The sequence below is a fragment of the Dendrobates tinctorius genome, unplaced genomic scaffold, assembly GCF_039654945.1.
Source record: "Dendrobates tinctorius isolate UK_male_01 unplaced genomic scaffold, ASM3965494v1 ptg000030l, whole genome shotgun sequence".
Classification (NCBI taxonomy): domain Eukaryota; kingdom Metazoa; phylum Chordata; class Amphibia; order Anura; family Dendrobatidae; genus Dendrobates; species Dendrobates tinctorius.
This window is the reverse complement of record NW_027361698.1, coordinates 33,519,374-33,545,969: the sequence shown is the minus strand read 5'-3', so window position 1 is coordinate 33,545,969 and position 26,596 is coordinate 33,519,374.

The window sequence follows — 26,596 nt, the reverse complement described above, 5'->3', positions numbered from 1 at the left end:
TGATGTCATGTTCTTTCGCTAATTGTTCAAGATCGGCTATCGCCTTCTGTTCTGCCTCTGCTGGAAAGAGTTTAGAATCATCCGAGTTATGATATATGCGTTTAAATAACAATCTCCTAGCGAACAAATGTAGATCTTTGACTGCAGTAAAGCAGTCAAAGTTTGCTGTAGGGCAAAACATGAGCCCACGAACTAATATATCCATCTCCAAAGGTGAGAAAGTGTGAGTGCTTAGATTAATTACCTTCAGACGATTGGAGTTTGGATCAGGAGAAAAATTTCTCTTATTAGGAGGAAAGCGCAGATTTCTTTTCCTCTTAGGAGTGACCAAGGATGTAACAGAGGCAGAAGAGGAGGCAACAGATGCATCACCAATAGATGAGTTGGAGGCAACAGACACAGAGCGTTCTCTGTTGGAGTCAACATTCAAATGTCTTTTCCAATGATAAATGTTACCCGAAGACAAATCAATCTGATCCCTAGTCAATTTATTGGTGTGTTTGTGTTGTATATCCTTCACCAATATCTCCAGATCTTTATCAAGGGAAACGTTGAGAATATCAAATTGTTCAGCAGATAAAGTGGATTTTGCTTTGTCGAATAAATCATCCAATTCTTTATCCACATTAGTGATCAATTTAGTATTCAACCCAACCAAAAGCTCCATTAATTTCCATGAAGTCTCATTACATATTTTCTCCCAAGAAGTCACAAACTCATCATCTGTGACTATGAAGGTCGGAGTCAACCGTACCCTCAAACCTCTTGGTATCAGTAATTTCTGTATATAGTTCTGCAAAAATGCTCTTGTCCACCACATCCTAGTGCGCTTGAAAAGCACCTTTTTGATAGATTTAAGTAGAGAATCAAATGTCAAACCATCCGTGTTGGATACACGTGTTGTACTTAAATTGCCAAAAACATTATTCACTTGGCCCTGCCAGGATAGCTCCCTGGTCTTGAAATCCATCTCAAGGTATACCTCAGCCTGTGCAAAACACAGAAAAATGTAACACTTAGAACAATGAGGGTAATATACTAATAAGAATAATAAAATGAAAATCCACAACCCTTCTAGAAATGTGGATGGCAGACCATCCGGTGGAAGAACCCAATACCAATGAGTATGGTGGAAGATGATACTGACAGAGTGCCAAGTGGAAATAATATATACAGCAACACGTGAAGATAAATAAAAACACCTTTATTGATATATAAATGGGTGTACACTTAAATGAAATAAAAAATAATAAAAAGGCATCCCAAATAAATGCGTAATATTGGATTATAATAACCTACAACATAGGGTTAAATATATACCCATGCGGCACAGGCTCAAAAGGAATATGAAAAAAGAAAAGAAAATTAATATGTAATAAGTAATAAAGAATAATAATAACAACAACAGCTGTGCAGACAATATATAAAATGAAAAGTGCAATGAAAAAATAGGTGCTGTGAACAAAAAAGAGACACTACAGGAGTGTCACACAATGTGAGAGGGGAAAGAAGTAATGGGAGCTGGAGATAAAATAATACCTAATGAGCCGGAGGATGATGCCTGGGGATGCCTGTGAACGCGCCCCGACGCGCGTTTCGGAATTAAACTTCCTTCGTCAGGGGGTAGGTACAAGGCCGGTCAGTACCTCCTTATATGCTGGACTAATTAGTGGGCAGGACACATGACGGCGCATGCGCCGCCGCGACCCGGAAGACGCATCGCGCGCGGAGTCACATGACCAAACACCGCCGGGTGAGCCTGGCGTGTATGGTCATGGGAAGACGCCGTCGCCATGCGAACGACCGGCGCCGAGGCGGCGCACGCGCACCAGTGCCTGTCCATGAAAATAAGGGCTATGTAAGTGCAGCGATGGCTATATAACGATTCACAGCATATTGCGTTACTGCAATAAAATGCAACTAATGGGGACAAGATATATATATATGTATAAATAAAATCAATTTGATGAAATAAATAACAATAAGATGTATGCATGTGTTAATATGTAAATAAGATGAAATACACAGTCACATGAAAAACAATATGTGTGAAAAAATGAAAAAATAAAAAATAATAGAAAATAAATGAAAAAAATATTAATAAATAATAATAAATATGAATGATAATAAATGAGAAAAAATGACAGAAAATAAAAAATAAAAAGTGAAAAATGTAAAAGAAATAAAAAATAATAATAAAGGTGAATAATCAATACAGCATACCACAAAATTTATGAATGCTTGTGAAACAACCGAAAAGCATGATATAATGTATGAATACAATAAATATGCACGCAAGTCTTCTCATTTTTTCATTTTTCTTTGTTAATCAATGTGAATAATCCACCATGACATAGATACCGACCAGGCCATCTAAAATAAGAATACAAATTGTATAAAATATTAATAAGTGTACAAAATATAATTTCATAAAAATGGAATAAAAGAAAGACTCTCGTTCAAACCCAGTGGGGACACAGTGTTCAGTGTCCAAATCCACTGGGTTTCTAATTGAGCAAGGCGTTTACTGACATTGCCTCCCCTGATACCTTACAAATCATATCAATACCAGACACCTTTAATAAAGAAGGATCACAGTTGTGATGTATTTTAAAATGTTTGGGCAAGGTTTTAAGGGAGGCGATATCATCAACCTCCCCCGCTGCCTTTATTCCTAGGACGTGTTCGCGAACCCTCACCTTCAGTTGGCGAGTAGTAAGGCCAACGTAGATGAGGGAACACGGGCAAGTAGCATAGTAGATCACAGCTGTAGATGAACAAGTGATGGATTTGTTGATGTTGTAGACGCACAGTCCATCAGAGCTGGTAAAAGAATGAGCACTAACAATGTTACAACAGGCAACACAAGAACCACAGGGTTTACACCCCGTGGGTCTTGTGTATTGGGTCAAGAAGTTGTTTGCCGGTATAGGGGTATAATGGCTTTTGATCAACCGGTCACCAAGATTTGGTGATCTGCGGAAAGAAATGTTCGGAAAGTCACCAACATATTTGGAGAGTATGGGGTCATTTTTCAAGATAGGCCAAAATTTCTTTAAATGGAATCTCATCTGTTCATTTTGACCATTGGATGTGGTGATAAACCTAACCAACTCCTTACTCGCCAACTGAAGGTGAGGGTTCGCGAACACGTCCTAGACATAAAGGCAGCGGGGGAGGTTGATGATATCGCCTCCCTTAAAACCTTGCCCAAACATTTTAAAATACATCACAACTGTGATCCTTCTTTATTAAAAGTGTCTGGTATTGATATGATTTGTAAGGGGATCAGGGGAGGCAATGTCAGTAAACGCCTTGCTCAATTAGAAACCCAGTGGATTTGGACACTGAACACTGTGTCCCCACTGGGTTTGAACGAGAGTCTTTCTTTTATTCCATTTTTATGAAATTATATTTTGTACACTTATTAATATTTTATACAATTTGTATTCTTATTTTAGATGGCCTGGTCGGTATCTATGTCATGGTGGATTATTCACATTGATTAATAAAGAAAAATGAAAAAATGAGAAGACTTGCGCGCATATTTATTGTATTCATACATTATATCATGCTTTTCGGTTGTTTCACAAGCATTCATAAATTTTGTGGTATGCTGTATTGATTATTCACCTTTATTATTATTTATTATTTTTTATTTCTTTTACATTTTTCACTTTTTATTTTTTATTTTCTGTCATTTTTTCTCATTTATTATCATTCATATTTATTATTATTTATTAATATTTTTTTCATTTATTTTCTATTATTTTTTATTTTTTCATTTTTTCACACATATTGTTTTTCATGTGACTGTGTATTTCATCTTATTTACATATTGACACATGCATACATCTTATTGTTATTTATTTCATCAAATTGATTTTATTTATACATATATATATATATCTTGTCCCCATTAGTTGCATTTTATTGCAGTAACGCAATATGCTGTGAATCGTTATATAGCCATCACTGCACTTACATAGCCCTTATTTTCATGGACAGGCACTGGTGCGCGTGCGCCGCCTCGGCGCCGGTCGTTCGCATGGCGACGGCGTCTTCCCATGACCATACACGCCGGGCTCACCCGGCGGTGTTTGGTCATGTGACGCCGCGCGCGATGCGTCTTCCGGGTCGCGGCGGCGGCGCATGCGCCGTCATGTGTCCGGCCCGCTAATTAGTCCAGCATATAAGGAGGTACTGACCGGCCTTGTACCTACCCCCTGACGAAGGAAGTTTTATTCCGAAACGCGCGTCGGGGCGCGTTCACAGGCATCCCCAGGATTCATCCTCCGACTCATTAGGTATTATTTTATCTCCAGCTCCCATTACTTCTTTCCCCTCTCACATTGTGTGACACTCCTGTAGTGTCTCTTTTTTGTTCACAGCACCTATTTTTTCATTGCACTTTTCATTTGATATATTGTCTGCACAGCTGTTGTTGTTATTATTATTCTTTATTACTTTTTGTATACTGTGTTTACACAATTTTTGGATATTCATCATTATATGGTGCACTGTATACACAATTCCTTTTGGGGGCTTTATTAAGGTTCCATTAATATTTATTTTATTTTCTTTTTTCATATTCCTTTTGAGCCTGTGCCGCATGGGTATATATTTAACCCTATGTTGTAGGTTATTATATTCCAATATTACGCATTTATTTGGGATGCCTTTTTATTATTTCTTATTTCATTTAAGTGTACACCCATTTATATATCAATAAAGGTGTTTTTATTTATCTTCACGTGTTGCTGTATATATTATTTCCACTTGGCACTCTGTCAGTATCATCTTCCACCATACTCATTGGTATTGGGTTCTTCCACCGGATGGTCTGCCATCCACATTTTTAGAGGGGTTGTGGATTTTCATTTTATTATTCTTATTAGTATATTACCCTCATTGTTCTAAGTGTTACATTTTTCTGTGTTTTGCACAGGCTGAGGTATACCTTGAGATGGATTTCAAGACCAGGGAGCTATCCTGGCAGGGCTAAGTGAATAATGTTTTTGGCAATTTAAGTACAACACGTGTATCCAACACGGATGGTTTGACATTTGATTCTCTACTTAAATCTATCAAAAAGGTGCTTTTCAAGCGCACTAGGATGTGGTGGACAAGAGCATTTTTGCAGAACTATATACAGAAATTACTGATACCAAGAGGTTTGAGGGTACGGTTGACTCCGACCTTCATAGTCACAGATGATGAGTTTGTGACTTCTTGGGAGAAAATATGTAATGAGACTTCATGGAAATTAATGGAGCTTTTGGTTGGGTTGAATACTAAATTGATCACTAATGTGGATAAAGAATTGGATGATTTATTCGACAAAGCAAAATCCACTTTATCTGCTGAACAATTTGATATTCTCAACGTTTCCCTTGATAAAGATCTGGAGATATTGGTGAAGGATATACAATACAAACACACCAATAAATTGACTAGGGATCAGATTGATTTGTCTTCGGGTAACATTTATCATTGGAAAAGACATTTGAATGTTGACTCCAACAGAGAACGCTCTGTGTCTGTTGCCTCCAACTCATCTATTGGTGATGCATCTGTTGCCTCCTCTTCTGCCTCTGTTACATCCTTGGTCACTCCTAAGAGGAAAAGAAATCTGCGCTTTCCTCCTAATAAGAGAAATTTTTCTCCTGATCCAAACTCCAATTGTCTGAAGGTAATTAATCTAAGTACTCACACTTTCTCACCTTTGGAGATGGATATATTAGTTCGTGGGCTCATGTTTTGCCCTACAGCAAACTTTGACTGCTTTACTGCAGTCAAAGATCTACATTTGTTCGCTAGGAGATTGTTATTTAAACGCATATATCATAACTCGGATGATTCTAAACTCTTTCCAACAGAGGCAGAACAGAAGGCGATAGCCGATCTTGAACAATTAGCGAAAGAACATGACATCAGTGAAGGTGAGGTACCAGTCGTCATTAAAAAGTCTTCTACCAAATTCCCTCCATTATCTTCATGTTCCAATATAGATATTTTTGTCAGGACTGTAAGCAGTGAGTTTCTCAAAATTCCCTCGCACAGTGACATAGACAATCTGAGTAAAGAGGAGAGAATCTGTCTCAAGAGATTGTCAGGTATCCAGGATGTAATTTTCAAACCAGCAGATAAGGGTGGGAATGTGGTGGTATGGCCCAAAGCTATGTATGAAAAAGAGGCATTTTGTCAGCTTAATAATTTGGATTGTTATAAGAGACTGACGTTTAATCCTCTTTTGAAATTCCAGGCTGAACTGAAAAAATTATTGAATGATGCTAAAGATGATGATATTATTTCCAACGACCTCTTTTTGGCCTTACAAGTTCATGAACCCACCATTCCCACCCTTTATCTCCTACCCAAAATACATAAAAATAAAGAGGTACCACCTGGTAGGCCTATTATATCTGGGAGGGGTAACTTTCTAGAAAATGTGAATAAATACATTGATTACATCTTACAACCATTTGTCACTGCCCTCCCATCTTATACTAGGGATACCAATGATTTTCTCAAGAAAATCGATGGTTTGCATATCGATGAAGATTCTTCTTTTGTCACATGTGACGTTGAGTCTCTTTATACCAACATTAAGCACACCGATGGGATAGCTGCTGTCTCTTATTTTTTGCAACATTCTTCCTTTTCACGAGCTTTCACTATATTTTTTATTAATTTACTTGAGTTTGCGTTGTCACACAATTTTTTTATTTTCAAGGATTCCTTTTTCCTGCAGACCCAGGGAACAGCCATGGGTGCCTCCTTTGCCCCATCATATGCCAACCTGTTCCTGGGCCTGTGGGAAAGGGACCTTTTTTTATCTGGTAAGATTGCACAAATGGAGCGTGTTCCTTTTTGGACACGCTACATTGACGATATTTTCTTTATTTGGCAGGATCCCATCGGTGTGCTACCTGATTTCATTGATATATTAAATTCTAATGATATCAATGTACATCTCACATATCACAGTGATTTGAAAACCATCGAGTTCCTTGATGTCTTAGTGAGGAGAGATTCTGACAATTTTCTTCAGACAGACTTATTTAGAAAACATACCTCTGTTAATGCACTTCTCCACGCTTCATCCTCCCACCCTCGTACGCTTATAAATTCAATTCCCATCGGACAATTCCCACGCCTCAGACGGATTTGTTCTACAGACACTGATTTTATTAAGCAGGCTGATTTATTAAAGGAGAGATTCCTCGAGCGTGGGTATAGTAGGCGATCATAGAAGAGAGCCTTTAATAGGGCTAGGCACATGTCACGCCATAATGCTCTTTATGCTGACATGAACAGATCTGAACCTAAGGAGTTGGTTAGGTTTATCACCACATTCAATGGTCAAAATGAACAGATGAGATTCCATTTAAAGAAATTTTGGCCTATCTTGAAAAATGACCCCATACTCTCCAAATATATTGGTGACTTTCTGAACATTTCTTTCCGCAGATCACCAAATCTTGGTGACCGGTTGATCAAAAGCCATTATACCCCTATACCGGCAAACAACTTCTTGACCCAATACACAAGACCCACGGGGTGTAAACCCTGTGGTTCTTGTGTTGCCTGTTGTAATATTGTTAGTGCTCATTCTTTTACCAGCTCTGATGGACTGTGTGTCTACAACATCAACAAATCCATCACTTGTTCATCTACAGCTGTGATCTACTATGCTACTTGCCCGTGTTCCCTCATCTACGTTGGCCTTACTACTCGCCAACTGAAGGTGAGGGTTCGCGAACACGTCCTAGGCATAAAGGCAGCGGGGGAGGTTGATGATATCGCCTCCCTTAAAACCTTGCCCAAACATTTTAAAATACATCACATTTATTTCTCATTTATTATCATTCATATTTATTATTATTTATTAATATTTTCTTCATTTATTTTCTATTATTTTTTATTTTTTCATTTTTTCACACATATTGTTTTTCATGTGACTGTGTATTTCATCTTATTTACATATTAACACATGCATACATCTTATTGTTATTTATTTCATCAAATTGATTTTATTTATACATATATATATATCTTGTCCCCATTAGTTGCATTTTATTGCAGTAACGCAATATGCTGTGAATCGTTATATAGCCATCGCTGCACTTACATAGCCCTTATTTTCATGGAAAGGCACTGGTGCGCGTGCGCCGCCTCGGCGCCGGTCGTTCGCATGGCGACGGCGTCTTCCCATGACCATACACGCCGGGCTCACCCGGCGGTGTTTGGTCATGTGACGCCGCGCGCGATGCGTCTTCCTGGTCGCGGCGGCGGCGCATGCGCCGTCATGTGTCCTGCCCACTAATTAGTCCAGCATATAAGGAGGTACTGACCGGCCTTGTACCTACCCCCTGACGAAGGAAGTTTTATTCCGAAACGCGTGTCGGGGCGCGTTCACAGGCATCCCCAGGCATCATCCTCCAGCTCATTATGTATTATTTTATCTCCAGCTCCCATTACTTCTTTCCCCTCTCACATTGTGTGACACTCCTGTAGTGTCTCTTTTTTGTTCACAGCACCTATTTTTTCATTGCACTTTTCATTTTATATATTGTCTGCACAGCTGTTGTTGTTATTATTATTCTTTATTACTTTTTGTATACTGTGTTTACACAATTTTTGGATATTCATCATTATATGGTGCACTATATACACAATTCCTTTTGGGGGCTTTATTAAGGTTCCATTAATATTTATTTTATTTTATTTTTTCATATTCCTTTTGAGCCTGTGTCGCATGGGTATATATTTAACCCTATGTTGTAGGTTATTATAATCCAATATTACGCATTTATTTGGGATGCCTTTTTATTATTTTTTATTTCATTTAAGTGTACACCCATTTATATATCAATAAAGGTGTTTTTATTTATCTTCACGTGTTGCTGTATATATTATTTCCACTTGGCACTCTGTCAGTATCATCTTCCACCATACTCATTGGTATTGGGTTCTTCCACCGGATGGTCTGCCATCCACATTTCTAGAGGGGTTGTGGATTTTCATTTTATTATTCTTATTAGTATATTACCCTCATTGTTCTCAGTTCTTTTGCAGCCTCAATGATTTATACTGTAGGAACGAAAGGAGCGCAAATAGGGTCTTATCTGATGGTATAAAATATACAATTATACATTATCCACTCACCCGCTGTAGGAAAGATAAAGCAAGTAGAATATGCGTTCAGCTGCTGCACGTCCAAGGGCCAAACCAGTGACCGCCGATATATAAAACCTTATGGAACTTTTTTATGGACTTCGTGCGTTGCCAGACAATAGACTCAAATCCAGTTAAGATGAAAGATTATAGTTTTATTCCCAACAGTGTCTGTCATCCCCTGAGGAAGAAGTAACTATTACTTCGAAACACGTTGAGACTAAAACTATAATCTTTCATCGTAACTGGATTTGAGTCTATTGTCTTACAGCGCACGAAGTCCATAAAAAAGTTCCATAAGGTTCTTTTGCAGCCTCTAACAGGTTTTCTTCCAAGATTGCCATGTATTTAGCTCCACCCATCTTCCCATCAACTTGGACCACCTTCTCTGTCCCTGCTGATGAAAAGCATCCCCACAGTATGATGCTGCCACCACCATGTTTGACGGTGGGGAAGGTGTTTTCTGGATGATATGCAGTGTTAGTTTTCTGCCGCACATAGTACTGTATTTTACATTTAGTTCAAAAAGTTCTACTTTGGTCTCGTCTGAGCTATGAATCTCTGAAACATAGAATGCAAATAGTAGCAGTGAGAATGATGAGAAGGTTTAGGTGTTGGATGTTTCCTAGCTTATTAGGTGTAATGTATCCTTAGTAATTAATCACTAAGCTGCTAGTGGATAGAATGGCTGGGTCAGTGAGCAAAGCAGCATGGGGTCTGCACCAAAAGTGTTGCCATGCCCCCTGTAAGCACTGCAGAGGACATTAGAATTCTTGTTTTCTACAAGTGGAGGTCAAATAGCAGAGGATAAGAAGCTACGCAGCAGTACAAAATTTTCTCCACGATATATAGCTAGCAAATGGGTTGCACTCAGTTGCCCCAAGGTTTTAGGTACCATGGCAGTGGAGCGAGAAGCTACAGCTTGAATTGTAGTTGGTGAAGTATACTGGTATAGACCAATCTACCTGAATGAAAGTATCATCATTATAATGAGACAGTATATAAAGATTGCAACACAGAGGGGAGCATAACGGCTTATTCCTATGAGTGAATAATATTTCCTTCAAACAGGTGACGTTTAGCCATTCACCAATCCAAGGGCATGTAGCCATGCCAGAGGGAGTCTATATGCTGATGTCTATGAGATTTGTCATCAGAAAGGTGGTGAACAAACTGATTCCTTTGAGGAACTGACTGCTAAAGCTGACTCTTATAGGTGTTTGGGTCGCCCCCGTCCCAGGGCTGTGGGGTACTCGGTACCGGGCCGGTGTCAGTGGGATGTGTCACAGCAGCAGTGACCCGGTCCGTGGCCCTGGGCGCCCAAGTAGTGGTGGTTTGTGATATAGTTTATATGATGAAATAGAATAGTTCGTGACGCCACCTGTGGTGTTTGGCAAGCAAGATGTTAAGCCAATGCTGCATGCAGATCCTCTGGGGCTGATGGTGTGTTGCAGCAAAGATGGTGTAGCTCCCCATAGGTGAAGCTGGAACCCCAGGGCAGTGTATAGGTGCAGGTAGTGTAGAGGAGGACACCCAGATGTAGGGGTGCTGATGGTGTTGGTGCACAATGACTGGAAGACACCAGGGCTTGTAGTTCCAAAGCTTTACTCACAGTTCGTGGTACACACTGGTGCCTGCCTCCGTGCTGTGTCCTCCGGGGCAGAGACTCAATCAACCTCCCGGGCAAGTTAGGCTTCTCTTCTCCAACACTCCGCTAACATGTACCTATCCTGAACGACTCCTCTATTGCGCCTTTTAGTGTGAAGAGCTCCAGTACCGTGGTACTCTGAGGTTCCTCCTGTCAGATGTTCCTAACAACTCTTCCTTGTACAGCAGACAGCTGTAGCCTACTTCGGGGACTCCCTTTATCCTGAGTCCCGGCTCTCCATACAGATGCTGTTGTGCCCCAAGTCTTGGATGGGAGTAGTGCATTTACAGCCAACTACTCCACCGGTGTCTGCTGCAGAACCATAAGTGTCCATACAACCTCAGGGACCAGGCCCCGGCCTTGCGCTGAGAACCTATAGGCAGGGTTCTTCTTCCAACCCACAACTCCTCTCTGTTCTCCTACTCCTTCGTTCCACGCTGTTCCTTCTCTCTCTTATGGAAGCTTAGGTTGCAGTTCTACGTCTTTCTCCTTCTGTTCCTTTCCCGTGCCAGCTAGCTCAGATCACTGAGGCAGCTGCAGCACTCCTTCTTCCATACTTCCTTCTAGAGGTCCGTCCTCAGTCTCTCCTGACTGATTGACCCCCTAGTCTCCTCTCTCGACTGACCTCCCGTCAGACTGAACTGTAATTCTAAACTTTCCCACTCTTTTATATCTAACTCCACCCACCTCCCCGCACATCTCGTGTTACGAAGCAAGGACCCACGAAAGGTGCTCTGCTATCCTCTAAGCATGGAGCTGCAATCTGGTCCATTGCTGAACTATCCTGTGTGTGGGTGCAGGTGTTGGAGTGTGGAAAGGAGTTGCCAACTTACCTAGTTGGTGGGGCACTACACCTTAGGAGAAGGTGCAGTACCTCTGTGGCGACTGAGCCTCAGGGGCACCACATGTTCTCAACCATTCATCAAAGTGGACCCCAAAAGCTTGAGGCATATAAAATAACAATGTATGCATTAACTGCTGAGTTCAGTGATTGACTACAGTGGTAATGCTTGCAGTCGATGTGACCTCACTGCTGCAGCCAAAACACAGACCGTAGCAGAGATGGAAATTTAAAGTAGAGTAGGCACCATCTGTCTTTATTTTACATACCTCCAGGCGTTTGAGGTCCTCTGTATTGAATATAGAAAACTGCTTTGAGAACAGAGGGGAAACGTTGAGAAAAATGTACTGCAAGCATCTCACACATGTGCCGTCATTTTCTTGGGCAGCGCATGTACAGTAAAGTCCTGATGACGCTGCTAGAGCTGGTCTATTGATCTGTTCATGCACAGGGAAAGATTGCTCATGTGCGTGATCTCGGGTGGGAGAGACAGGTCACTCAAACAAGAATGACCTGTCAGTCAGTTTCCAGAAGCCCAGAGAAAGAGGGAGAGAGGCAAGAGAGCTGTAAGCACAGGGCCAGCTCTCCTGGACTTTGTGCTCATTAGCATAAAACTGAAAAATTGAGGTTCTACAACAAAGATATTCATTTACTCTACACTACAGTGAATTTGCTTGCATGACGTTTCATTCCAAGTGACGTTCGCAGTTCTCATTGCGCTGCAACCATTATACTGCCCTAGTGGTCTTTCCACTTTTTTGTGTATGTTTGAAAAAGGTCATGTTGACCGATAGGTCATGTATTGTGTGCACTGTATTGGACCGCATAATTAGGTATTTCTGATAGTGTCAGATCCTTATTGATCTGCAATATTATAGTAGAAGCCATAAAGCAATATCTACATTTAAATTATTTCTATATTACACTTGTATAATTTCCTAGCCATTAGATTTACCGTTGTGTGTGTGCTTTGTTACCTAAAGCTAGTTTGTTTCATACCACACATGCCTGACTCATGTCATACAGATTTCTCTGTTGTATAGGAATTAAACACGCAATAACGGCTGTTTTCTTCTTTACCAGAAACCCTTAAATTATAATACTTATTATTGTTACTGTGGCTAGTTGTCACTGGATTAATTATCCTCTCTTGCAAAAAAGTAATATTGAAGACAGTGGAAAGTCATCTAATGATGATAACAATGTTAAGTTCCCAGCTGACTTCCCTCCCGGAAATATTGGATTTGATTATATGCTCTGTCCCTTTGTGTTTTAACACACATTATTCTATTTGAAAAAAATACTCAAAGTCATTTATTTATGCTAGTACAAAGCAATTCTGCAATGCTTTTAGTAGGCCACTCCTAAATCCCTGTAAATAGTCAAAGTCAAATATAAGACAATGCACAATATGTCCTTGATATGGAGGCTATCACGTTAGCACGTAACATATTACCCAGTTATGTGGCTTCATTGTGAGGCCTCACCTTCTATGCTCTTGAAGATTTGACTTTGATGTAAAGCCTTAATCAGGCCTTTCCTATTTTCTGTCCCCAGAGAATGGCTAGTGTCCAAATCAGGAATCAGGTCATTTCCCATGTGTATTCAATGACACTTTTCTGTTAATGGTTCCCTTGTTGGGTATATTGACAGGGTCTGCTGTCTAGGTTGTATGTTCTTTATGTGCTTTCAAAAGTGATTTGGTAGGATATAAACTAATATTGTGTTTGGAGATCTATGATTTTTTATTCTCTAATGCCATTATTATGCATGGTGACTAGACGTATAAATATATAAGTAATTTTTGAAATTGCTCTTTAAAGAAAATTCTAGGAAGAAAAAATCCAAATTGCTTAATTAAATATTTTTTACGCATATTGTTCACTAAGCAGGAGGCTAATAAGTTTGGGCAGTTGATCAGGAACATACAGTGCATTGTGTACAGAGGATAAAACAGGCAGAAGATCTTGAGCCTGTGCATTGATACATGACATCAGCTCTTCTGAACTTCACAATTAAAGTTTGAAAGATGGACACTAGTCATCCAGCTAGGCAGCATTTCCAGGCAAGTATAGAATTTTTAAAAGCTGCAAACATAGAATTGTGTAAAATCACAGTTGATTAGACCAATGTAAAACTCTTGAAAATGTTATTGTTAAAATGTACATAACGATATTTATATCCATCATCATAAATGGCTACTATCAGTACTTGTAAGTTCAAGCAATTTTGCAATTTACTGCTTACTAAAATATTCAGCTGTTCTTGAGATATTGCCACTATACTTTTCATCACTTTTACTCCTTATTGCTTTGCAGACCCTCCGCCACTGCTATAAAGCAGGATATACTGTACACAGTGCTTACAAGCTCTTTTCTAATGAATTTGTAAGTACTGCTTGAAACTGTCCACTTTTACCTCCTAATCCCAGTCAGCCTCAGCACCCTACATACAAGTCAAGCAGCAGCGATGGTCAGTCTCCTGGAAAATAAGCTGTGAACAGAAGAAAAGTATTAATATTTCAAGAACAGCTGCAAATTGTAATAAGTAGTAAATTGAAAAAGTGCTTGTTTATGCAAGCATTATCCGACAATATCCATCTGTGAAAATAAGAATAAACCTTTAAGGTGGGTTCACACATTCTGAACTGGAATATTTTGACTTGAATTTTGAAGCAGATTATGTAGACAGGTAGATCTGGTTAGTTATCCTGTTGGCACCCATACAGCACAATTGCAGGATGCTGATGGGTTGTCATGGAAAGCCCTCCCAAGGAGGCCCTAAGGTCTAACCTCTATTGGCATGGTATGAAGGGCTACTTGTCTGGTTTATACTTACAGACATAAAAGGAAATTTTCTCCATAAGAAATCGGCTCCAATGTGAATAGCGGTTGAACATGGGACACTGTTCATCTTTGGCTGACCAAAAAAGTTGGGTTCCGATCAAGGGAATCCGGCACATCAGAGATAAGTGTCCACTACTTTCAGAAAGGTAGGAGCAGGCAGAGTGGCAAAAAAAATGATTTTGAATGAGTCCCTACTTGTTTTGGGTATTTAAGATGTGTGAAAGTGTTACACCTCCGGACTCTCACCTGGGGACCTCCTCCTCCCAGCGCCCTCCCAGTCCGCTCTCACGCCGTTCCTTGTCTGGCTTTGCAGGGTCGCAGCGCATCAGAGGTCCGCGCATGAGCGCCCGCTCTTCCCCGGCCACCAGGCATCCTGGGAGCTCGTGACCCGGTGGCTCCGCCCCATCATGGCGGCGCCCACCGAGTATTTCTGCTTGGCGTCTTGGCAGGTAAGACGCCTGTTTGTCAATCTCTGTGGTGCTAAGCATTCTATGCACAGCGTCACCCCAGACTCTCAGGTCCCTGTGCACCCTCTGTGCTGCGGCCAGCTTTCTGCCTTGTTTCCCGCCTGGCATCCCCATCCGGTGTGTCCCTGCTCTTGCTCCCTCCTCCGTCCTCTCATCCTACCTCCCTCTCCTGTTCCTCCGCTAGCCATCCTTTATTACTACCGTGCCTGTTCCTCACCTGTACCGCTGCCTCTGTAGTTGTCTGTCTCCTGTGTATTGTGCCTCTTCCCTCACATCTTGTGTTCTGCCAGTACCCCTTGGTCCAGTGTCTCCTTGTGTCCCCCTTCTATTTCAGCTATTGCTCTCTGCTCGTCCTGATCCATCCCGGCCCCCACAGCCTGTCTCCTCTTGCTTCAGGTCCATACACTCCCTCGTATGCTCTCCTGCACTCTGATCCTCTCTCCTGTATACACCCCGGGTCGTCCCTTTGGTTCCGGCTGTCGTGGTTCCATCTCCCTTGGGCCTGCCCCTAACACTCCCTGTATAGGGGGAGGTCATCACCTGGTCCGCTCGCCTTGGGGGCTCTGGAGCCACGACCCAGAGGGTCCACTCTCGGGTTGCTACCTAGAACCCTAACAGAAAGTAGGATAATTTCTATGTGAATAGAGGAGAGGACCAGACAGGTAACTTTGTTTACTAATTAAAAAGAGAGAGAGAAGCCAGCGCTGCTTATGGTCAGAACGCAAATACATAAAGTGCATATGCACATATTGATTTCTAACTGTACTTAACAATTGATCAATTCTTTGAGAAACCCTGCCAAGCCAAGGCATTCTCATATTGGGCAGACCTACTCTACGTTTTTTATATTCATTGTGCCATTATGGCCTCCTAAATGTATTAAAAGCAAACCACATTAAATGCAAAATGTACCTGAAGCATTTCTTAATCACTCCTATGGCACCAGAAATGGCGAGTGCAGATAAAGATTGACCAGGTCCAGACACAGACATATCAGGTCCAATCTCCACACTGCCAAACCAGCAACCACAGATGAAGGGTGAAACAGGCCCAGACACAGGTGCACAATCAAACAGAGCCTGGGGCAGGGCAGGGCTGCTGTATGTGTGTACAGCAGCCTAGATCAATCACAATGAATACAGAAAGAAAGGCGTGCATGACCCAGCGTGCATGGCAACAGTGGTGGTCAACCACAACCAATATCAAATAAAAAGAGAGAGAAGCCAACACTGCCTATGGTCACAATGCAAATACATAAAGTGCTTATGCACATATTGATTTCTAACTGTACTTCAAAAATTAGACATTCAGCAAACAATTGATCAATTCTTTGTGCCACCACGCCAAGGCATTCTCACATGGGGCAGTCCTGCTCTACGTTTTTTATATTCGTTGTGCCATTACGGCCTCCTAAATGTATTAAAAGCAAGACCACATTAAATGCAAACTGTACCTGAAGCATTTCTAAATCACTCCCATGGCGCCAGAAAGCACTTTATGTATTGCTTCTGACCATAGGCAGCATTGGCTTCTCTCTCCTTTTTTATTTGAGCTTTGCTTACTATATCATGAAATTACCAAAATAAATGGAAATAAAAGTGTTGTAAACAGTATATGAACAGTATTTGTAAATTATATCACAATTATCAACTGTAGGTGGATATTGTTTTTTTGCCATGGCAATGCAGGGCCAACAGGACAAAATCATGTATAATATAATACAGACTTCACAAAGTTGCAATATTTACATAAAATAAAAGGTAAATTAACAAGTAATCTATGGTACACATGTAGTACGTGTGCCGACTGGGGGGTGGTTCCTTTCAGCCGCGAGACAGACTGGCGACAGATGCAGAAACACATTCAATCAGGTTCACTTTATTGGGTGTCTTCTTGGACATCCACAGCGATATGACAGCTTCTGCACCTTGGCCCGGGTACCTATCACTTCCTTCTACTCCTATTGGCGATGACCCTCTGGGTTCTTACACCATGGCTGCCGTTAGGCCCACGGTCACAGCGCTTCCCCCGGTCGAGTCTGCCCACTGCAATACTTACTGCCCCTTCAGTGTCCAGCCGTCCGGTACCCCAGGCATCCTTTAGTCAGCAGCTGTCCTGTCAGGGCCACCCCCGGCTATCCGTCTCTCTCTCCTCTGTCTCTTCCTGAACTCTTCCTTCCTCCTTCTTCTCTTGAGCTCTTCTCTCCTCTGTCTCCTCCTGGTTGTTCTCCCTGACCCTGGGACTCTCTTTCCTTTTATCCCCTTTCTTGGGAATTCCCCTCCTCAGCCCTGTAACTCTGCCCACCATGACTCTGCGTTTCCCAGCTTCAGCTGCTGTTAAGCTCTTTACTCACTATGCTATGTCTCCATCTAGTGGCCAAAACCCAGTACTACACCGTCCCTTACTAATTCTAGCTGTTTCCTTGGACATGTATACAAATTCTCATCAAACAGTGTACACAACCAACTCTACATGTTCCTTCTTCATCAGACAGGTCCACATGTCAGTCCACCCTCCTACACAAATATAAAGCTTTATATTAATTGCAATGCTATAACCCACCTATATGTGAGCAGAGGAGAGGCACAGACTTGTATCTTCCTTAGTTGTATACTCTGTTCACTATGAGTAAGATCAGCCTCTCTAAAATACTTACAGGTACAGTTGAAACCAGAAGTTTACATACACTATATAAAAAGACACATATGCATGTTTTTCTCAATATCTGACATGAAATCAGAATAAACCTTTCCCATTTTAGATCAATTAGCATTACCATAATTATTAATATTTGCCAAATGCCACAATAATGTGAGCGCGAAAATGTTTTAAGGCATTCTTATTACTTACTGCAAAGCAAAAAGTTTACATACATTAAGATTATAACAGATGTTCCTCTAAGCTTCTGCTACAGCCATCTGTTCTGTTATCTGTAGGAGTCTCCTCCTTACACCGCTCGTCATCCCTCACATATACAGTATCTCTATATTATTAATATGGAGCAGATCTTTATCCTGATGCTCCTCAAGAAGAATAGAATTTTCTTGTTTGCATTCCTGTGGAAGAAGAGTATGGGGACATCTCTCTGGTGTTGTCCTCTTACTGGATACAACTGGTGATGATGTCCTTGTACGGATGTTTGTGTCCTTCTAAATACTCCCACTCTTCCATGGATTAAGAGATGGTGACATCCTGACACCTTATAGGAACTTTGTGTCAGCACTGAGGGGGTTAATGTCCACTGCGCCCTGTAATGGGGAATCTACAGCACACACCTTGTTCGGAAAAACTTTGTGACCATTCTTGACTGGCCCAGCCAGAGAGCCCTGACCTAAACCTAATTGAGACCTGAAAATGGCTGTCCTCCAACGTTCACCAACCTGATGGAACTGGAGAGGATCTGCAAGGAAGAATGGTAGAGGACCCCAAATCCTGATGTGAAAAACTTGTTGCATCATTCCCAAGAAGACTCATGGCTGTACTAGCTCAAAAGGGTACTTCTACTCAATATTGAACAAAGGGTCTAAATATTTATGACCATGTGATATTTCAGTTTTTCTTTTTTAATAAATTTGCAAAAATTTCTACATTTCTGTTTTTTTTCAGTCAAGATGGGGTGTAGAGTGTACATTAATGAGAAAAAAAATAAACTTTTTTGAATTTACCAAATAGCTGCAATGAAACAAAGAGTGAAAAATTTAAAGGGGTCTGGATATTTTCTGTACCCACTGTATGTTTGGGGTCATTGCCCTGCTGGAAGACTCATGACCTAGAATGCAAATCTAGCTTTCTGACACTGGACACTGTTAGGGCTGGCGGAATGCACCAAATAGTAAAGAGATAGTAATAAGGCGCGTTCGCAGCCCGGGGTCCACCGTGCAAAGATGTTAACTGCTTCTCGGTAATGGCAGACACTAAATGGCGGTATCGCACTTTACACACGTGGGTTAAACATCACCCCGTATGTAGTAGCGACTGGCTCTGTTGCTTCACAGAGCCACGGTACCACGTAACACAAATGCCGTACCCTGTTAACCGTCACAGGGCACAGCTGAGTCTGCGCTAGTGTACGGTCACAAGACTCTGCCCCTGCGTACACCACCAATAGACACTGGCTACTGTGGAGTGCGGCCCAAGTGCACAGTGGCGTACAAGCAAAGCCACTACTTGGCGCTGAAGATATGCCCTGACTCTGCCTCAGCCAAGGCACTACCTGGCAAGGCTGATCAACACATGCATATCAAAGGAAGGGGTTTCTTAATGAGTCAGTTACTAGAGACATTCATACGTGCATACAACACTTACTCCACATTGTCTATACTAGCGCACGGCCGTGCGGTCGTGCGATCCCTTTATGGCCACAGCCTTCTGGGACCTTCCTGATGGTCCAATCCGAGCTGCTTGAGGACCTGAGCATGTGACCTCCGACCACCAATGAGCGGTTGTCTCACGGGCATGCTCAGATGGAGAAAAGCAGGACTTAGTCCCTGGAGCATCTGCTCGCCACTGACTAATGCAGGATGCTAAACTTGAGCCTGGGGAGTCAGCAGCAACCAGACGCATAGCGTTATCCTGAGCAAGATGTTGGGACCGACGTCTCTGCTGAGCATGAGCCTCAGCGGCTGCAGAAGAATGGGAGACTGCAGAGGACATGGCTTGTGATTCCCCCTGTGCATTGGGGAAACTCGATGCCTAACAGACACTATATTGCAATCCAAAATCCTTTGGTAATTTTCAGATTTCTTGAATTGCCAGAGGCAGCAAAACAGCACCAAAACATCTTTGAACCTCCACCATATTTTACTGTAGGTAACGTGTTCTTTTCTTTGTAGGCTTCATTATGTTTTTTTGTAAAAAGTAGAATGGTGTGCTTTACCAAAAAAGCCCTGTCTTGGTCTAATTTGTCCACAAGAACCTACCCTAGAATGTCTTTGGCTTACTAATGTACATTTTGGTAAACTGCAGTGTAGCTTTTTTATGTCTCTGTGTCAGTAGTGGGGTCCTCCTGGGTTTCCTGCCATATCATTTCTTTTCACTCAAATGTTGGTGCATAGTTTGTGCTGATACTCATTGCTTGCAGCAATAGATCCAGCTGCTAGTAATAGTATATGTATAAACTTTGCTTTAAGTTTCTAGCACACTACATGCTGTCACTGGGACATATGTGATTAATGATGCACCCTGAGCTCGAGGGACAGCATGAATTTATTTGGAACTTAATTGGGAGTGGTTATCCACAATCCGGACTATCCGGCATTACAAACGTTCATCAATTTTTCTCTGCCCTCCACATCCATAGAGTTTAGCTCCAGTGCCATGGGTTGTAAACTTCTTGATTATGTTGCACCATAGACAAAGGAACATCAAGATCTCTGGAGATATTTTTCAACAATTTTAGTTCTCAGTTTTCTTTTTCTCTTTCTGTTTTCCATGCTTAGTGTGGCACACAAACACACACAATGCAAAAATTTAGCCAACTTTTCACCTTTTTTATTTTTTGTTTCAGGTATGATTTTCATATTTCCCACACCTGCTACTTGTCACAGGTGAGTTTGAACGACCATCACATGCTTGAAACAAAGTTGTCTACCCACAATTTTGGAAAGGTGCCAACAATTTTGTCTGGACCATTTTTGATGTTTTATGTGAAATTATGTCCAAATTGCCTTTTTTCCCCTTTTTTGTGATGTTCCAATCCACACAAAGTAAATAAACATTTGTATAACAAAACAGGTGTAATTGAAATAATTACTTCATTTTCTGGAACAATTTTGGAGGTGCCATCACTTTCGGCCAGAACTCTATATGCTACTATTATGGTTAATTATATTCCTGCTGAAAGATACCTGATTGAATATATTGCTGTTCATGTATCCAACTGCTCTTGAGCTGCATCTAAAGCTTCCATCTTGGCTGCCAATTGCTTTTCTTGAATTCCCTGCTGTCTTGGTACTTGTGGAGCCATGTGCTGTCCAGCAAATTCAGTTCTGTTGCCTCATTGCGTCTTGTCCAGGTCCCTCACATTAGCCTATGGCTTAGAGAATCCACCTCACCAGGTGAATCCATAGCACTACCACGCCAGTTTGTGTTAAGGTCCAATCTCCCTTGACATAATACTGTGTCCTGGGAATTTAATGTGTTAAATAAATGTCCACTGACAATAGTAATAAAACAAAAAAAGGTATCTAATTTTCTAATGTTAGTACTAATCAGTGTTTCAGAAAAGAAGCATGAGCATTAAGAAATACGATCATTAGTTTTGTGTATCAGCCAATCGTGAGAAATTATATTTTTGTTTTTCCTAAATACTATATTATTTGAGTAACATAGTAATACCATAGTAATTAACACCATAATACTTGCAAAATATTTCAGCAAAAATATCCAAGTATAAAATTATCTCCAAGAATGTTTCACCGAGTGTATCATGTTGTTGTGCTGTATCTGGATATCAACTTTGCCAACTCATTATTTCCAATGGATTTGTTGCCGTTTATGTATTTTGCTCATGCAGTTGCAGCAGTCATTTCTTTTTTAAATAACACATCTCCTCTACTCCAACAAAGCTTCATGTGGCTGTCTACATCAATAGTAATTGATTTTACTCCAATAGTCATTTTACTTAAAATGTGGCCTTTTGTTTTCCAGACGTGGACACAACTAAGAAATGAATTAAATAAATTACAGTAATAAAACCTAACTAACAATGTGAAGTTTGTCCATGCTAATCACAAATTGTTATTGAGTTGAATTGAAAATATGAACAATATAGTACTTTTTGTACCCAAGCCAAAAGCTTGCAGGGGAAAATAAGGTATTTAGTTCAACATTTGTATATTCATTGTTTTGCACCTGTGCACATGGAAAAAACATTATGCAGTCTTAATCTGAGACATTTATTGGTTTCTTTAAAGCAGATATGTAACCTTGTCATTGCCAAGGTAGAAACAAACTTCAAAGTGGACCTTGGGATATTTTTACTCTAGGTATTAATATAGCAGTGTGAAAAAAAAAAGGTTTAAAAAATATATTAACATGCCATATTTTTCGAATAAGAAGACACACTTTTCCCCACCCAAAATTTGCCAGTAAAATGGGGGTGCATCTTATAATTCGAAAGTAGCTTACTGATTGCGTTGGCGCAGGGTCACAGGAGGCAAGGTCCTTACTGCAGGAGACCGGTGGTGTCAGGAGTGGGGTCATGTGTCAGACCCCGGGCTGGGAAGAGGGAAGTCCTTGCCGTGCGAGGCTGCATGCTGTAGGCGCTCAAAAAATGTCGGCGGTGAGCAGAGTACACTTCCCATTGATTTCCCTGCTGTGGGCTTTAGGAAAATGATAGCTGGAGGTGGCACATGCGTAGAATGAGGTCTCGGGAGCCAAGATTTCGGCTCCTGAGATCTCAATCTGCACATACTCCATTTCTGGCAGCCATTTTCCTGAAGCCCACTGCAAGATAATTAATGGGAAGGGGACTCCACTCACTGCCGACATTTTATGAAAGCCCAGGGCCCACAGCCTCGCACGGCTGGCACACCCCCTCCTCCCTGCCTGTGGCACCATCAAAGCTGCCCCCCACAAAAGCATACACAGACAACTATATTCATTGCATAGGTGACACTGCGACTGCTTACTAGGTCATTGGCATGAGAGGGCAGGGCATTAACTCAGCCCACAAAGAATGGCACTGGCCAGCATCAGGACGTAATCATTCATAGAATCCACTGTAGCTAACACTCTGAATGCATACTTACAGTCCAGGGAGGAATTAATGGACCTGCCAGCAAAATGGATCAGTGAACGGCACGCTGGCCATAGGTTCCTCATACTTGCTTTAAAGTAGGAAACAACATAAGTTTTTAATTGCATTTGATATTTAAAGGGCTACTGTACTTTCAAGTAATTTTCCAGAAAAAGCTGTCTTGTGTGTGTACATGAGGATTAACACCACATCTGGCCATTATATGACTTGTATACTGAATTTACCTTATATTTTCCATCTGCAAGCTCTATCGCTAATTTGTAATTCACTATGAGATGTAGAAAGGAGACTAGCTACTATGATGTATAAGGGTGTGTGCACCCGCTGCGGATTCTGCTGCGGATTCGCAGCGGATTTGGCCCTGCGGATCCGCAGCTGCGGAGTACAGTACCTTTATTTTCTATGGAAAACAAAAACCGCAGTGCACATGCTGCGGATTTTTCCGTGCGGATTTGCTTCGGTTTCAAAACCACAGCATGTCACTTCTTTGTGTGGAATCCGCAGCGGTTTCACACCTGCTCCATTGTAGAGGTGTCAAACCGCAGGGGAAAACCGCAGGCTAATCCGCAGATAAACTGCAGATCTTTTGACCTGCGGATTTACCTGCGGATTTTGCAAAATGCGCGTGGAAAATTCCGTAGCATGTGCACACAGCCTTAAAGAGACCACAGAGAGGGATTTCTGCTCTTTGTTCGTTTTTAAGCATACCGAGACTAGCTGCAGCAGCTTGGAAGAAATTATACATCAAAGGTAAGTTGTTTGGATGTGAATTAGCCCTAGGGTGAGGTAAAACACATTAGGAAGCTCACCTTGATCTTTTTATTTTTCCCTCTGCTTGTTTTTACTCCCTGCTCCTCACGCTTCCTATTCCTAGAATAAGATTTTTCAATATGTTTTGAGTACACCAAAATGGTGGCATTAAAAAATTCAGCTTGTTTCATAAAACTCAGGTTATCGTATGGGTATATCATGAACAAAAATAAGCTTTCTGAATACAGTAATAACAAAGCTCATAGAACACACTAGAAAATTTTCGAGTATGAGTAAAGGGAGTTTATAAATAAAATACACAAATTCTAGCTCAGTGGATTCTATTATTGTTGCCCTAAAATAGTACTTAAAGTAGATGACGTACAATGTGAGGATGGTATCATACATTTAACTACTAACCTGTCTACTAGCATAGGGAGGAGTGAGACCTAAATATATGCTCATAAAAACAGGCTGAAAACTGGCAGCTGTTTTGTTGCATACTATGATGAGTTACAAGATATACTGAAAGACATGCTGCCCTAAGCGCTATCCCATTATCACTCTTCAAATGCAGTTGCTGGGGCTGGAATAAAGATGAAGTTGTTTATGCACCAAACAAAGTGGTTTAGAGAACCCCTTGAATCTCCTTCCACTGAGTGATGAAGTCCCATCACTCATTCACAGGACTATTGTAACCAATCAATGACATCAGCAGCTGTATGCTGTACAATCAGACATTACCGCTAAGCACAGTGACTAGCTGCAGTGGTCAAGAGAATCATACAGTTGTGTAAAAAAGTGTTTGCCCCCTTCCTGATTTCCTATTTTCGCATGTTTGTTACACTTAAATGTTTCAGATCACCAAACAAATTTAAATATTAGACAAAGATAATAAAAGTAAACACAAAATGCAGTTTTTAAATAAAGATCTTTTTTATGAATGGAAACGGAAATCCAAACCTATTTGGCCGCGTGTGAAAAAGTGATTGCCCCTTAAACCTAAAAACTGGTTGGGCCACCCTTAGCAGCAACAACTGCAATCTGGAATCATGAACACTGATCTTACCTGAGGTAAGGGAGGCCTGGAGTTCTTTAGATGTGGATGTAGGGTCTTTTGTGACCCCTTGGATGAGTCATCCCTGTGCTCTTGAGGTAATTTTGGTAGTCTGGCTACTCCTGCAAAGATTCACCACTGTTTTATGTTTTCGCCATTTGTGGATAATGGCTCTCACTGTGGTTTGCTGGAGTCCCAAAGCTTGAAAAGTGGCTTTAACCCCTTCCTGACATCCGACGTACTATCCTGTCCACGGTACCCGGGCCCGTCTGAACGTGGACGGGATAGTACGTCTACCGCGATCAGCGGCGCCCACGTGGTGAGCGCCGCTGATCGCGGCCGGGTGTCAGCTGATTATCACAGCTGACACCCGGCACAATGTGTCAGGGGTGGTCACGGACCGCCCCCGACACGTTAACCCCTTGCACACCGCGATCAAACACGATCGCGGTGTACCGGGGGTTAAAGGGAAGCATCGGCAGGGAGGGGGCTCCCTCCGTGCTTCCCTGAGCCCCCCACGGCAGCGCAATGTGCAGCGCTGCTGCGGGGGGCTCCTTTCCTCCAGGCCCCCGAATCCAAGATGGCGACGGGGGCCTTCGGGGGCCTGAGGAAGCTGGCTTCCTCAGTGCCTGCAAACGCAGGCATGAGGAAGCCTTCTGCAGTGCCTGTGTCAGATCGCTGATCTGTCACAGTGATCTGTGATGTGACAAATCAGCGATCTGTCACAGGACAGTGATGTCCCGCCTGGGACTATTTAATAAAGTAAAAAAAAAAAAAAAAAAAAAGTGTAAAAATAATTAAAAAAAAATCGCCAAATATATTAGAAGACAAAAAAAAAAAAATTCCCCCAATAAATCCATTTTTTGGAAATAAAAAAAAAAACAATAAAAGTACACATATTAGGTATCGCCACGTCCGTAACGACCCGCCCTATAAAACTGTCCCATTAGTTAACCCCTTTAGCGAACCCCTTAAAAAATAAAAATAAAAAACGAAGCAAAAAATAATGATTTATTATCATACCGCCAAACAAAAAGTGTAATAACGCGCAATCAAAAAGACGCATATAAATATCCATGGTACCGCTGAAAACGTCATCTTGTCCCGCAAAAAACGAGCCACCACACAGCATCATCAGCGAAAAAATAAAAAAGTTATAGCTCGCTGAATAAAGCGATGCAAAAATAATTATTTTTTATATAAAATAGTTTTCGTTGCATAAAACCGACAAAAACATAAAAAAAGACCTAAATGAGGTATCGCTGTAACCGTACTGATGTGAAGAATAAAACCTCTTTATCAATTTTACCGCACGCGGAACGGTGTAAACGCGGGGTGTTCATGAAACGCTGGTTTTTGTTCATTCTGCGTCCCAAAAATCGGAATAAAAAGCGATCAAAAAATTCCACGTGCCCGAAAATTGTACCAATAAAAACGTCAACTCGTCCCGCAAAAAATAAGACCTCACATGACTCGGTGGGTCAAAATACGGAAAAATTATAGCTCTCAATATGTGGTGATGCAAAAACTATTTTTACAATAAAAAGCATCTTTTAGCGTGCGACAGCTGACAAACATAAAAACCGCCATAAATAGTAAATCAAACCCCCCGTTATCACCCCCTTAGTTAGGGAAAAATAATAAAATAAAAAAAATGGGTTAGGGTTAGGGTTAGGGCTAGGGGTGTGTTGGGCTAGGGTTAGGGCTAGGGTTAGGGTTAGGGCTAGGGCTAGGGCTAGGGTTAGGGCTAGGGTTAGGGCTAGGGTTAGGGTTAGGGCTAGGGCTAGGGCTAGGGTTAGGGCTAGGGTTAGGGCTAGGGTTAGGGCTAGGGGCGTGTTGGGGTTCGGGTTGGAGTTAGAATTGGGGGTTTCCACTGTTTGGGCACATCAGGGGCTGTCCAAATGCAACATGGCGTCTGATCTCAATTCCAGCCAATTCTGAGTTGAAAAAGTCAAATGGTGCTCCTTCCCTTCCAAGCTCTGCTATGCGCCCAAACAGTGTTTTACCCTCACATGTAGGGTATCAGCCTACTCAGGACAAATTGCAAA